The 14,510-nt window shown below is 47.8% G+C and overlaps 1 protein-coding gene across 12 annotated transcripts in view; it reads left to right on the top strand.

Annotated features, from left to right (window-relative positions):
* The window catches only part of ptprt (protein tyrosine phosphatase receptor type T), a 131,513-nt gene that overhangs the window by 82,876 nt on the left and 34,127 nt on the right, over positions 1-14,510 (top strand). The window lies entirely within an intron of this gene.

Below are 14,510 nucleotides of genomic sequence, written 5' to 3'. Positions count from 1 at the left end.
ATTACGTGTCTCAACAATGGCGACCGACAACCCGACAACAACTTCCTGATGGGCGACACTGTTTTCCAGGTCGGGACAGTTCTCTCACCAGGAACTCATCGCTGACGAACAGCGGCACGTTGGACAAAGTAATCCGCGCCTCCGGTTGCGTCAGCGGAGTCACCTGGACGAACTGCCCCCCCACGGTGATCCCCGTCTCCACCAACCTGTTCGCCTGCTCCACTTTTTCCATGAACAGTACTACTGCCCTGTTCATGTGGGCGGCGAATTTATTCGAGCTGTGCCCGATTTCCTGGCCCACAGCCAGAGCCACCTCCTCCACACTGAGCATGGAGCCCGCTCCCACCTTCACCCCGTGTCTCCGGCTCAACCCGCTTAAGTTGGTGTTCGCCACCATGACGGCCGCACGCGGTTGGCCGCCCCACAAACTCACACATGCACTCGTTAAACAAAATTAAACTACGAAACACACAATAAATCAAACTATATTCACAAACATTCACACTCACCCAGAAAGGGACAGAAATAGGAAACGCCTTTTTGCACAGTATCTCACTCGCTCTCTCTCCCGCTCGCACTCCTTCCATCACCAGCAGAAAGAAAGAAAGATTTTTGATTTTTACACAAATACTGTATTTACAAATGACACACCCTGTTGAAAACACAGCCCCCCCCCTAATAAACAAAAAACAGTTACTCCACAAGGAGTTGTTCAATGTGCAAATGAGTAGAAAACGCTTTTTCCAACATTCAAAAAAAGGACACGAAAACTATAGTCTCTTGCCGGGAAACAGAAACGGGCACTGGTCTGGCACACAGAGGTCCATCCTACAGAGGGAAACGGTGGTGGGTCGTCACACAGGCTACAGCAGGATGGGGCTCCATCCCTTCCCAGCCGGTCGGCCTATGAGCTGGTGCTCCTGTTGGACAGTTCTCTGAGTTGTTTCCTGGCTTTGCCCATGTGCTTCTTCAGCCGGAAGATCTCAGGGTCAGTCAGGTCCGATGCAGCTCTGTGTTTTATCCAATGGCTGGCTGATTGGATGAACAGGAGCTTGTCGGGGAAGTAAATCCCCAAATCAGGGCCCCTCATGCCTTTAGTCTGATCGTACTTGGGGGGTACAAGTCATCCCTCTCACTGTCCGCAACCGTGTTTGACAGTTCACTGCCATCAGACCTGTACTCCTGGTCACTGGTGTCTGTGGCAGCAGCTGCATCATCCAGCCGTCCAGCTTTTTTTTCTTCACTGTCCTTCCTGATATTTTTCTGTTTTCTGCGCCGCTTTGCAGGAGCAGGCCACCATTCAATTCACCCTGCTCACCTGTGCTCATTCCTCCCTCACCCAGCTCGCCAGCCACTATCCCCAGCACCCCACGCTCACCTGTCACCTGCCCCACTTCACCTCCCGCTGCACACTGTTCCCCTGTTTGAGCCATGTCTCCCTTCTCTCCTGCCTCACCCAGTTCACTTGTTTCACCCATCACCTCACCATTCTTACCCAGTTCACCCAACCCACACAACACTTCAATCGCCACCCCAGTTGAATCCATTACCTTCCCCACCACGATACTCTCGCCAGTCACCATCTCCACATTCTCCCTCTCTCCACTCACCTCAGGTTCACGCACACACTCACTACGTTTTACCTCTGCCTGTGACTCCATTTGCGCTCCGTCCGGAACAGCGGGGGCCCCCTCTGCACCGCACCACCAGCACCTCGCCGCCGGAACGGGCCATGGGGTCGGTTGTGTCGCGTCCGGAACCAAAAGAAAGAAAGAAAGCTCTTTAAGACCAGCTATATTGAAATCTGATGCCTTTTCTCTATTTTCAAACAATGTTCCAGTATATGGAGCCGACAGGGCTCATACTGTAATCATCCGCCTGCCACTTTAAATGTCCCCTTCATTTGTTTTTTAGTGCAGAAAAGCTTGATAATAGCTATGCCATATACCTCTGTAAAGACAATCTAATTCAAATATGTAGATGTCATGAAATAAAGACACCAACTGGCCTGTCTGTCACCTCAACACATGACAAGCTTTCAAAACATGATGAACACAGTTGCATTCATCAGTGCAAGAGCATCTGAAGCATCTGCTGTTTTATCCCTGTGATACTGGAGGTGGCCTTCAAGGACAGCTCATATTCGGTTGGGAAGGGTTTCCTTTTTAAACATTTGGATCATTTTTAGTCCCCTTTAGGTTTTGAAAAGGCATAAAGACTGTTTTAACAGCCTGGAGAGAGAAAGCAGGGTGAAAAGCAGAAGTTGTTAAGATGAAAGTGAAAAAAGCATTTCAGATTGACGGATCAAAGTGGAGAGACGGAGCTTTGCTAAATCCACTATACAGTACAGAGCAGGGCTTAGCTGGGCATGCACTAATTTGTATAGGTGTTTGTTTGTGTGTGTGCGTGTGTGCGTGCGTGCTGTGTGTGTTTGTGTGTGTGTGTGTGTGTGTGAGTCCATCTTGACTGATCCTCACAATTTCAGAGGTTTATTGAGGGGTTCCAGTTTATTTATTGCATTCTTTTTACCTTTACTGATGAACACTTCGTCATAGCTGTTGGGCTACGATTATAATTATGTTGGTCTTCACAGGAGTGCAAAATCATTCTGGAAGCAGTTCTCTCTTTTTGTTCAGCCATGATGATGTGATTCTCTGCCTTCTCACACCATCCTGGTGTACCCATAAAGTACAGTCAGTGTCCACATACACAATAAATATATGCACAGTCTGCACGCCAGCAAGGTGCACAGAAGACATACACACATCCACAGTTTACCCTGATACCATGGAAATCCAGCAGATAGAAAGCCACTGCAGTTTAGCGTGCCATTAATGTGTAATCACATTTTCCTCTAAAAATCAATATCTCGGCCACTGCTGTCGTTGAAGCTTTCTGTAAAGAATTCTGAAGATGTGCTACCTATATTGATCGGGGGCTTTTTGTGGTTGATGGGGATAGGAAGACAAGATTCCTCCTGTACACATGCAAAGGTGGTCCCAGAGAGCAACAAGGCTGAGCTGACAACAAGATTCCCGTGGATGTTTGAAGAGTTAAGGTGAACTTGTCTGTTGAGTGAAGATATGTTGGTTTGAACACTGCACCAAGTTGCACACCATTTTGTAAATGGACTTAGGGAAAGAAATTACTTGCGATTACAAGCTGTCAACTTGCCTCCAGCAGTGTCAAGTGCCATTCAAACAACCTTTCTTATTAAGTGAAAAGTTTGATGCACAGAAGTGAGACTGCATGTTGCTCAGGCTCTTTCTGAGAATAGAGAACAATTCCTTTTTATTCACTAGCATTCAAAAAGGACGGCTTGAGAGTGGACCAAATTTGAGGTCATTATGGCTAATGGAAGTCACTTTCTTCTGGCATAAAGCGGCTGGGAAATGCACAGCAAGAGAACCTTTGAGCATGTTTTTTCAGTAATTGTCCACTGGAATTCTGTAAAGTCCATTGGAAGTTTGGATATTTGGAGCATATTAATCTGTTTTCTAAATTGCACGATACAATATATGTATTTCACTCACCACTCAGGTACGTGAGACATTGAACTGCGTGGGTTTTCCTCCACCAACTGAAAAACAACCTGAATTCTTTTCTGTCTCATGTGGCAAATTAGAACAAATGTATAAACTTTTGCATGCTATTACTGTGATCCCATATTAACATACTGAACAACAGGAGAATACTTTGCATTTCTTCTTGAGAAGGATGATAGAAGTACAGAGGAATGCTAGAGGTCACAGTACAATGAGTATTTAAATAACAGAGTTGGTTGCAGACACTCCATTTATTTAGAAGGCCCGCAAATTGTTTTTATGAACCTTTGAGCTTCATGCGCACCACAGGTAAATAACAATGCATTATTACACAGGTCAGGGAGGGAAGGAAAAAAGGGAGGACAAAAAGACATGGACTATAATCACTCAGTTACATGTGCACAGCTATGAGTGTGTGAGGTTTTAATTTATAGGAGTAATACTTGTTGGGCTTTCTGGTTTGTGTCTGTCTTTGGCCTGCAGGGTGTGGTGTTGGGCACAATTGGGTGCAGCTGGCACTGCAGGCGGGCGCACCTGTAGGCAATTTACATCTTGCTGCCTATTTAAGCAGGTTGTGCCTGCCTGTCAGTGCTGGGGTGTCTGTTCACTTTCCTGAATGTGTCTCTTCGTGTGGGGAGTGCGTTTGTTCGTCTAGTGTGGGTGCTTGTTTGGGTTCCTTGGTGTTGGTAGGGTGTCTGTTTGTGGTGAAGCTGTTTGGTCGCTTCCCCTGTCATATGTTGGTGCTCTGAGTTTCCTGGAGGGTCGCTCCTATTCCCGTGCTTCTGGTTTCCCTGGAGGACTGCTCCTGTTCCTGTGTTCCTGTTGCCCTGGAGGGCCGCTCCTGTCCCTGAGTTTCCGGTTTTCCTGGAGGGCCACTCCTGTTCCTGTTCCGTGTCTCCTGGAGGACCGCTCCCGCCCCCCTTGCAGTGTAGGAGGACTGCCTCTGCCCTCAGAGTCTCGGGACATGTTCGTGTGGTGAGCGTGTCGCGCCGGACTCCCAAGTCCTCGCCGGTCCAGGGGGACTGCTGCGTGTTGAGGACTCACCGGTGTTCCGAGTTTCCAGCAGTCCAGGGGGACTGCGTCTGGTGTGGGGACTCGCCGATGGACCTGTGAGGGGCAGACGCTGCCTCCTAATCGCCGGCAGTCCAGGAGGACTGTTTCTGTTAATGTGTGCTCCCCTTCCCTGTAAATAAAGCCTTTGACCTCTCCACCACTGTCCTGGCCTGCGTTCGGGTCCTCTACCACCACGTATCGTAACAAATACTGGCTTGTAGAAAACTGGTGGCACTGTAGAGAGCACTTGGTGTTCAGCTGGTTCCTCTTGAAGGAAAGACTAGATTCACAGACCCAGCACCCCTCCAAAACCAGAAAATCCCAGCCATGATGCGATAAGCACATTCAAATATGATGGTTTCAACTTAACCCCCACATAATTTTTTTTTTTCTAAACTGAAGTCGCAACATCAAACAAGTTTAAAAAAACAAAAAACATGCGCTGGGAATCACAGTCACAATTAAACTTGTCTGCAGGCAAGGTTGAGGGTTGGAAGTACCACACAGGGGCATTTCTGTGTTCTCCCTGTACCTCAACTTGCTCTTGCGTGTTGAGTAGTTGTGTTTTCTGTTAAGTAAAGGGTAAAAAGAGACTTGGTATTTGCTGCTTTTTGGGTTGAATATAAAATGAGCTGTGAATGTGAAAATCTGAGGAAAGTGGGTAGTGAGAGACCCATTTAGCTGCACCTGGCTGGTGCTTAGAACATTAGTGAGGGGGGTGTTGTTGTTGGGAAATTATTTCAGTTTGGTTGCAAATTGTTTCACAGTGGCACAGCAGGGCAACAGCAGACATCTTGATGTTATTGTAACAGCAGTGCTACTAATTTCTGACTTTCCACAATTAATATTACAAAGGTGTTAATATATGGATGAGAAGAGCTTTTTTGCTGCCCAGGTAACATCAAGTCAGCATCTTTCTCTGTGATTTACTTTTTTTTAACAGTGGCTGGTTTTTACTCTCCTCTCATCTGTTTGACTCATCTGTCATTCCATTAGGGAAGAAATGTTTGGAGTGGTTTATGTGGACGAAACTTTCGGCTAATGAGTCCCCATCTGATCAGCATCCATTACCTTCATCCAGAGAAGAATGAGTCATACAGGTTTATACTCACCAAACAGAGATTTGTATGGATCAGAAGTTGATGTGGAATTTGATGAACAAAAAAAAAAGTTCAGATTGTGAATTAAAAGCCCTTTTATTTTCTTTTTTGGTGGTTGTTGGTGATAGAATGTCATACTTGTACAACTTGTAATTTCCTTTTACTTTTTTGTGTCCCAGCTTCATGCTAATGTCCGAACTGTAAACCGCATTGCTGCATTCATTTTTATTTTAATAACACAGGCAGAAAACATGAAAACTGGATCTGAAGTCGGAACCGCGTTGGTGTGTGGAACCCTTTTACACAACAATCCAGTGGTGATGTAGCAGCAGATAACCCACTTGTTAGGATGTCATTACAGTGGCCTGCTAATGCAGCATGAGTGGAAAACTAGCTAATAAGCGAGAGTGGCTTCCACATACTTATTACTGATGCTGTACTCTACGGAACGGAGGGATCAGAGTTTCTCTAGGCCCTCTAGTGAGGCCAGGGGGCTGATGGTTGTACAACACGTTGACTGATGGTTGAGTCTTTGTACATGTTGATCGACCTCAGGAATCACCGTCTGTCTCTCTCTCTCTGTGAGGAGCGTGGTGCGAGCTGAGAGCGTTCTCGTTTGAGAATTTTCGAGCTGTTTAAGCTGTTAAGCTAAGGCCGGTATCAGTGTCGGCGGGAGGTTTGAGGTGGTGCTGCCTCTGAGCCAGCTGGCCACCAAGGTTATCCTGTCCAATGTGCCCCCATTTATTACGAACGAGTTTCTGTGTCGGGAGTTGTCCAGTCATGGCAAGATTGTTTCTCCTATGAGAAAAGTCATGTCTGGATGTAAATCTCCCCGACTAAAACACGTAGTGTCTCATCGCCGGCAGGTTTATATGATTCTCAATAACCGTGATGAGGATCTGAATGTGTGTTTTAAAGTCCGGGTGGACAATTTCGATTATGTTCTGTTCGTCTCATCGGAGCATTTGAAGCGTTTTGGGTGTGGCGAAGCAGGACATTTGATTAAAATGTGTCCAAACGCAGCCAAATCGGCTCGGGGGTGGTCTGGGGCCGCTGCTGCGGAGCCCCGCACGGCAGAGCCTGGGGCTGCTGCTGAGCGACCAGTCGCCGGAGCCGAGGGCCCGGGGGTCGATGGGGCGAAGGCCCCGGTGGGTACTGACGGGAGCACAGGAGAGGGTGAACAGGTGGGTGAGAAAGGTGAAGTCAGTGTACAGGATGGTGAGACTGGTGTGTGTACAGGAGGGAGAGACAGGAGGAGTGTGTGGAGGGAGGTGACACAGGTGGAGTGTGTGTACAGGGGGACAAGGCAGGTGAATTGAGTGTACAGGAGGGTGAGACAGGTGGTGCGTGTGTACAGGGGGGTGAACAGATAGGTGAGACGGGTGGTGTGATTGAGCAAGGGGAAGCTGGGCTTCAGGTAGGTGAGGTGGGTGAGGAAGAGGAGCTGGGCTGTTGTGGAGCAGCTGAAGCTGTGGAGCTGATGGAGCAGGAAGCTGGTTGGTCTCCAGCTCCATTGAGGCTCCGCCGCAGCAACAGGCCTGGTCCTGTGAAAGCTAAGAAGAGCAGACAGACAGGTAGACAAACAGGTGGAAAACTAGGAGAGCCAGACAACAGCGACAGCGAGGGCTGTGTGTCTGACGATGGTGACCTCCAACAAAGAAACCTGGATAGTCAAGAGGATAAATCTTATCCTCCCAAAATGTTTAAATGTTTTTACAAGAAACAAAAAATATGAAGGGGATACATGTTGAACACTACTTTCCTGACAAACAACAGTTTTATATTTACGCCACACAAAAAATAAGGCAGAGGCAGGTTTTACCGATCAAGAAGTTTTTAGATTAAAAAAGCTGATCCTCAAAGTTAGGAGGGAACTCCTGTAAAGATGTTGGGAAATGCACCTTTTTTAGTTGTTTACCTTCATCACTGTTTTATCACTCTGTTTTTCTCCCACTTTTAATGAGTAGTTTTAGATTGGGAGCTTAAATATAAACAGAGGCAGAGAGGAGAAAAAAAGAGTTTTAGTGTATGAAACAATGATTTTAAAGAAGATTAGTGTGATGTTTTTACAAGAAACTCACAGTGATGTTTTAGATGAGGCTGATTGGTGCAGGAGATGGGAGGGAAGGGTGTTTTTAAGCCACGGCCTTCAGTGCTGGGTGGGGATCCTCTTCTCCAAGAGTTTTAACCCAACATCTTTTACTGTTGAACATGTTGTTCAGGGGAGGTGTCTTTTAATCACGGCCCAGTTTGACCAGTACAGTGCTGCTTTTATTAATGTGTATGCTCCCAACAGCAGTGCAGAGAGGAAGATCTTTTTAGAGACACTCAACAACAAACTCCGGGGGGTGTGGTTCTATCGATTATTTATTCTTGGGTGGTGATTTTTACTGCACTGAGGATGAGGTCTTAGACCGGAACCACGCTGAGCCGCATCCGTCCTCGCAGCAGGTCCTGAGGCAGCTGGTCTACTCCCATGGTCTGGTGGACGTGTGGAGAAGGTCTCCCGCAGGCTGCAGACAGTATACGTAATCCCACATTAGAGAAGAGAGGGTGTCTTTAGCTCATTTAGATCGCATTTACTGTTTTAAACACAATATTATTGTGTTTAAGTTATATAATATTGTGCCGGTGGGTTTTACTGATCATGCTTTGGTTTTATGTGCTGTTTTTATTAACAACATTTTACCAAGAAGCGCCTACTGGCATTTTAATTCAATTTTAGCCTCTGATGTGAGTTTTAAAGATGCTCTTAGTTACTTTTGGGCTGGTTTTAGGCAGAGGAAGGGTGAGTCTAGCTGCCTAAAACAGTGGTGGGACTACGGAAAGACACAGATCAGAATTTTGTGTCAGCAGCACACTCTCAATGTTACTCGTCATGTCACCAGATCTATCAGGGATGTGGAGACTGAGATTGTGGAGCTCGAACGTTTGAACGACTCCACAGGAAATGGAGGATCTGTTGGAATCCTCAAGACCAAAAAGATCGCTTTAGCGAACCTGACCTGTGCCAGAGCACAGGGTGCCCTGGTCCGGTCCAGAATCCAGAACATCTCGGAGATGGATGCACCCTCCAGTTTCTTCTTTGGCCTTGAGTGGAAGTCTGGGAAGAGGAAGCTGATCCACTCCTTGCTGTAGGACACGGGGCAGGAGCTGGCCGACCCGGGGCAGATCAGGAGGAGAGCAGTGGAGTTTTATGCTTCTTTAACAAGACTGATTTTTAAGATGACAAAGACTGCTTTAATGGTTTTAGTGCTTTTAGTCAAAGACTTCCCAGGGTCTCCAAGGAAACCAACCACCGAATGGAGCACCCGTTGACGGCACAAGAACTGCACGTGGCCCTGCAGTCAATGCAGGGCTAAAAGGCCCCGGGCTTCGACGGTCTCTCGGTGGAATTTTACAAGGCTTTCTGGGACATCCTCGCTCAAGATGTCCTGGAATTCTTCAATGAGAGTCTCACCACCGGTTCCTTACCACTGTCCTGCAGGAGGGCCGTCATCACCCTCCTGCCGAAGAAAGGGAACCTGCAGGACATAAAGAACTGGCGCCCTGTGTCCCTCCTCTGCACGGACTACAAGATCCTCTCCAAGGCCTTGGCCATCTGGCTGAGGGAGGCTATGGAGCAGGTCATCCATCAGGACCAGACGTACTGTGTACCTGGCAGGTCCATGGTAGACAACGTCTGCCTCATTAGGAATGTTTTGGAGGTCTCCAGGTCATGGGGGGTGAGTGTTGGTCTACTTTCTTTAGATCAAGAAAAGGCTTTTGACCGTGTTGAACACAACTTCCTGTGGAGAACCATGGAGAGGTTTGGGTTCAGTGCTGGTCTGAGAGCCAAGATCCAGGTACTGTACAGTAACATTGAGAGTGTCCTGAAGGTCAATGGCAGCCTGTGTGCTCCTTTTAGAGTGTGCAAATCAAATCAAATCAAATCAATCTTTATTTATATATAGCGTCTTATACAATCAAAATTGTTTCAAGGCGCTTTCCAGAATCCCAGGGCCTAACCCCAGACAAGCAACAGTGGCAAGGAAAAACTCCCCTTTAACAGAAGAAGAAACCTTGAGCAGGACCAGGCTCATGTAGGGGGGCCCTCCTGCAGATAGCCAGCTGGGTAAAGAGAGAGGAGAGGAGAGGAGAGAGAGGAGAGGAGAGGAGAGGAGAGGAGAGGGAGGAGAGGAGGAGGGAGGAGAGGCACAGAGCACAGAGCACAGAGCACAGAGCACAGAGCACAGAAACACACACAAAAATACACTATGCAACGGGTCAGCAGGGCCGGAGGTCATCATGCAGCTCTGAAGGCAGCGATACCTGTAAATGAATAGAGAGGGGGCGGGGGAGAAGCAGAAAAACTACACAGGAAGGTGTAGGTGTAGAGGTGTCCGACAAGGCTGTGCTCTGTCTGTGATGCTCTACGTGCTCTCCCTGGAACCCCTCCTCCACAAACTATGCTCTTGTGTTCAAGGTCTGTTTTTACTGGGTTTTAACAGTAATGTGGTTTTATCTGCCTATGCTGATGATGTGGTTATTTTTATTAAAGACCAAGCAGACATTCATGTCGTTTTAAATGTCACTAACAAGTTCTGCGATATGTCGTCTGTGAGGGTGAACTGGGGAAAGAGCAAAGCCCTGGTCATCAGTGAAGGCCATCATGGCCTCCCCGTTCTCCCTCAAGGTCTGACCTGGAGGAGGGACGGCCTAAATATCTTGGAGTGTACCTGGGAATTGAATGCATGGTAAAAAAAAAGAACTGGGAGAATGTTGTTGAAAAGGTTGAAGAAAAATTAAAGAAATGGGGGTGGGTGCACTCCGAGATGTCGTCTGTGTAAATTCTCAGTCATCCAGGTCATTGTATCCAAGGTAGTTTTCTCTGTCAACTGGACTGGGTTTCTTCTCTTGAAGACGTTTCGCCTTCTATCCAGAGGCTTCTTCAGTTCTGAAATCGCTTGGGAGAGAGCTTGAAAATATATAGCCCCTGTGGACCATTTGCATGCTAATGATCCGGGTGGTCACCTGAGAGTCGTTAGCAGGGTCGTTGGTCGGGTCGTTCACCTAGTTTCTGTTGAGGTGTCTCCCCTTTGTCTGCTGGGTCACATGGTGATGAGTCACTGGGTCTCCTGGAATGGTGTGAATGTTTGTTTTGCTGTTGGAAGGAGTGGAGGACTGCATTGTATGTGGGTGATAGGAAGTGCCTCAGGCCACCACCTCTGTTCAAGGATGGTTTCTCCAATTTAACATGGATAGCTTCCTTAACCCCCCTTTCAAACCAGCGGTCTTCTCTGGCCAGTATCCTTACTTGGCTGTCCTCGAAGGAGTGCCCACTCTCCTTTAAGTGTAAGTGGACTGCTGAATCCTGACCCGAAGAGGTGGCACGTCTGTGTTGTGCCATTCTTCTGTGGAGAGGTTGTTTGGTTTCCCCAATGTACAGTTCCTTGCATTCCTCCTGGCACTGTACAGCATAGACAACATTAACATGAGAAAACAGCCAAGAAGTTAGCGGACTTTAAGAACCACCTCCGCTACAACCTCAGATGTCGACAGCAGAAGATGACTCCCACCTGTCTACGCATCAGATCAACAGTAAAAGGACACAGAGCCCAGGTAATTCTTCACATGACGGAAAAACGCTTACTCAATGAAAGGATCAGACAAATCCACTTTACCATAAACACCCTGGAAGCTAAGTTAGACGAAAGAAGGGAGGAACTACACCTACTGCTCCCTTCTGAAGTAATGGAAGAAATAGCCAAACTCGTTTCCAGGACTCAGTACAACCAACACACCAGGACCAAGGAACGTCAGATCCGAAAATTCACCACCCTACTGGCAAAACACAACCCCAGCGGAACCAACCCTTTCTCCAACCATGACACATCCCTGTCTGACTCACAACGGGAGAAATGGGTAAAAAACCTATCAGACAGGGAGCTCACACAAACCGAGGAGGAAGTGCTGTCCAAAGGTTTGAATTTTTCAGTCACCCCTGAAGAGGTACCGACTGTCGAACTCATCACAGCCACTGAGACTGCCATCAGAAACAACAAACTCCCGGAAGCAGAAGCAGAACAGATCAGACTCAAGGTAACAGCCGCTCTTGCGAGTGCAAAACCTCCCACCTCCAATATCACGAATGAGGAAAGAAGGGCCATTGCATCCTTAGCCAAGGACAAGAACATCACCATCTTACCAGCTGACAAAGGTAGGTGCACGGTCGTACTTAATACCACTGACTATGACACCAAGATACTCAGTCTCCTGACAGATACCGCCACATATGAGAAACTCAAGCGGGACCCCACCAGCTCATACAAGAAGAAGGTGGTAGACTTACTACAGAAGCTGGAAAAGGATAAAGCCATTGACAGACCACAATACTACCGTCTATATCCAGGAGAAACCATCCCTTGCATTTATGGATTGCCCAAGATCCACAAACCAGGGACCCCTCTCAGACCCATAGTAAGCAGTATCAATTCTGTAACCTACAACATTTCCAAATACTTGGCCTCCATCTTGTCTCCCATGGTTGGCAAGACCCCACACCACATCAAAAACTCCCAAGACTTTGCTCAAAAAGTCGTTGGACTCACACTACTTCCAGAAGAGACTATGGTATCTTATGATGTCACGTCACTCTTCACGTGCATCCCCACCGCCAGCGCCATAGACACCATCCACAAGCACCTTAAATTGGACAAGAACCTTACAGAAAGAACCACCTTAACACCGGCCCAAATCTGCACCATGCTGGACCTGTGTTTGAACACCACTTATTTCCAGTACAGAGAAGGCTTCTACAGGCAGAAACATGGCTGTGCCATGGGCTCACCAGTATCCCCTATAGTTGCCAACCTATACATGGAGAAGGTGGAATCCCAGGCCCTGACATCCTTCACAGGAACTGCGCCAAGCCACTGGTTCAGGTATGTTGATGACACCTGGGTCAAAATTCAAACACAAGAATTGGAAGCTTTCTCCGATCACCTCAACAAAACAGACGAACATGTAAAATTCACCCGGGAAGATGTAAAAGGAAACAGTCTGGCCTTTCTGGACTGCGCGGTCAAGATCACTGAGGACAGAAATCTCACCATCGAAGTCTACAGAAAACCTACACATACTGACCAGTACCTCCAGTTTGACTCTCACCATCCACTGGAACACAAGTTGGGAGTGATCAGAACCCTCCAACACCGGGCCAGAGAAATACCCACCACATCCCAAGGCAGAAAGAAGGAACAGGACCACATTAAGACAGCTCTCAAAACATGTGGCTACCCAGACTGGGCCTTCACCAGGACCTCAAGAAAGCGAGACCTCAGCAAAGGAGAGGAGGAGAGAGAAACAAACGTCGCAGCGTTTCCATCCCCTACCTGTCTGGAGTCTCGGAGAAGTTTAGGAGGATCCTCCAGAAACACGACATACCGGTTCATTTCAAACCCAGCAACACTCTCAGACAGAGGTTAGTACACCCAAAGGACAAGACACCAAGACCCAAACAAAGTAATGTTGTCTATGCTGTACAGTGCCAGGAGGAATGCAAGGAACTGTACATTGGGGAAACCAAACAACCTCTCCACAGAAGAATGGCACAACACAGACGTGCCACCTCTTCGGGTCAGGATTCAGCAGTCCACTTACACTTAAAGGAGAGTGGGCACTCCTTCGAGGACAGCCAAGTAAGGATACTGGCCAGAGAAGACCGCTGGTTTGAAAGGGGGGTTAAGGAAGCTATCCATGTTAAATTGGAGAAACCATCCTTGAACAGAGGTGGTGGCCTGAGGCACTTCCTATCACCCACATACAATGCAGTCCTCCACTCCTTCCAACAGCAAAACAAACATTCACACCATTCCAGGAGACCCAGTGACTCATCACCATGTGACCCAGCAGACAAAGGGGAGACACCTCAACAGAAACTAGGTGAACGACCCGACCAACGACCCTGCTAACGACTCTCAGGTGACCACCCGGATCATTAGCATGCAAATGGTCCACAGGGGCTATATATTTTCAAGCTCTCTCCCAAGCGATTTCAGAACTGAAGAAGCCTTCTGGATAGAAGGCGAAACGTCTTCAAGAGAAGAAACCCAGTCCAGTTGACAGAGAAAACTACCTTGGATACTCCGAGATGTCATTTAGAGGAAGAGTTTTAGTTTTAAACAACCTTGTAGCCTCACCACTGTGGCACCGTTTGGCCTGTTTAGAGCCACCACTAGGCCTGCTGTCCCAGATCCAGGCTAAACTGGTTAACTTCTTCTGGGGCGGCTACCACTGGGTGCCACAGTCAGTCCTGTTTTTATCCAGAGACTAAGGCCTCATCTACCTGGCTAGTAGAACAGCCACCTTCAGGCTACAGTTTGTTCAGAGGTACCTGACAGGACCTCCTGACTTAGTGTGGAGGGATGTGGCCAGCTGCTTACTCAGACTCAGAGGTTAAGTGAGCAACTTGGGACTGGATGCTGCTCTGTTTTAACTGATGTCAAAAGTTTAAATTTAAGGGGGTTGCCAATATTCTATCAGAGTGTTTTTTTAAATCCTGTGCTCTTTTTAAATGGAAGAAGTCCAACTCTCTGCTGTTGGGAGGGCCCCTGGTGTATGGTGGCAGACTGGATGTCTGCAGCAGCACTATTCCTGGGGGTGCTATGTGGCTCCAGGACTGTCACACTAAAGCAGCTGATGGAGGCAGCCAGGCTGGCGCTGGCTGACGCCTGGACCCTAAGCACTGTGCTGGGACTACGATCGCTGAGGCTGGTGGAGAGGAGTCTAGAGCTGTGGAGGAGGAGGCTCTCTGTGAGAGAGAGGAGTCTTC

This window comes from Takifugu flavidus, chromosome 4 (assembly GCF_003711565.1).
Source record: "Takifugu flavidus isolate HTHZ2018 chromosome 4, ASM371156v2, whole genome shotgun sequence".
NCBI lineage: Eukaryota > Metazoa > Chordata > Actinopteri > Tetraodontiformes > Tetraodontidae > Takifugu > Takifugu flavidus.
This window is presented reverse-complemented; position numbering and strand designations above follow the sequence as displayed.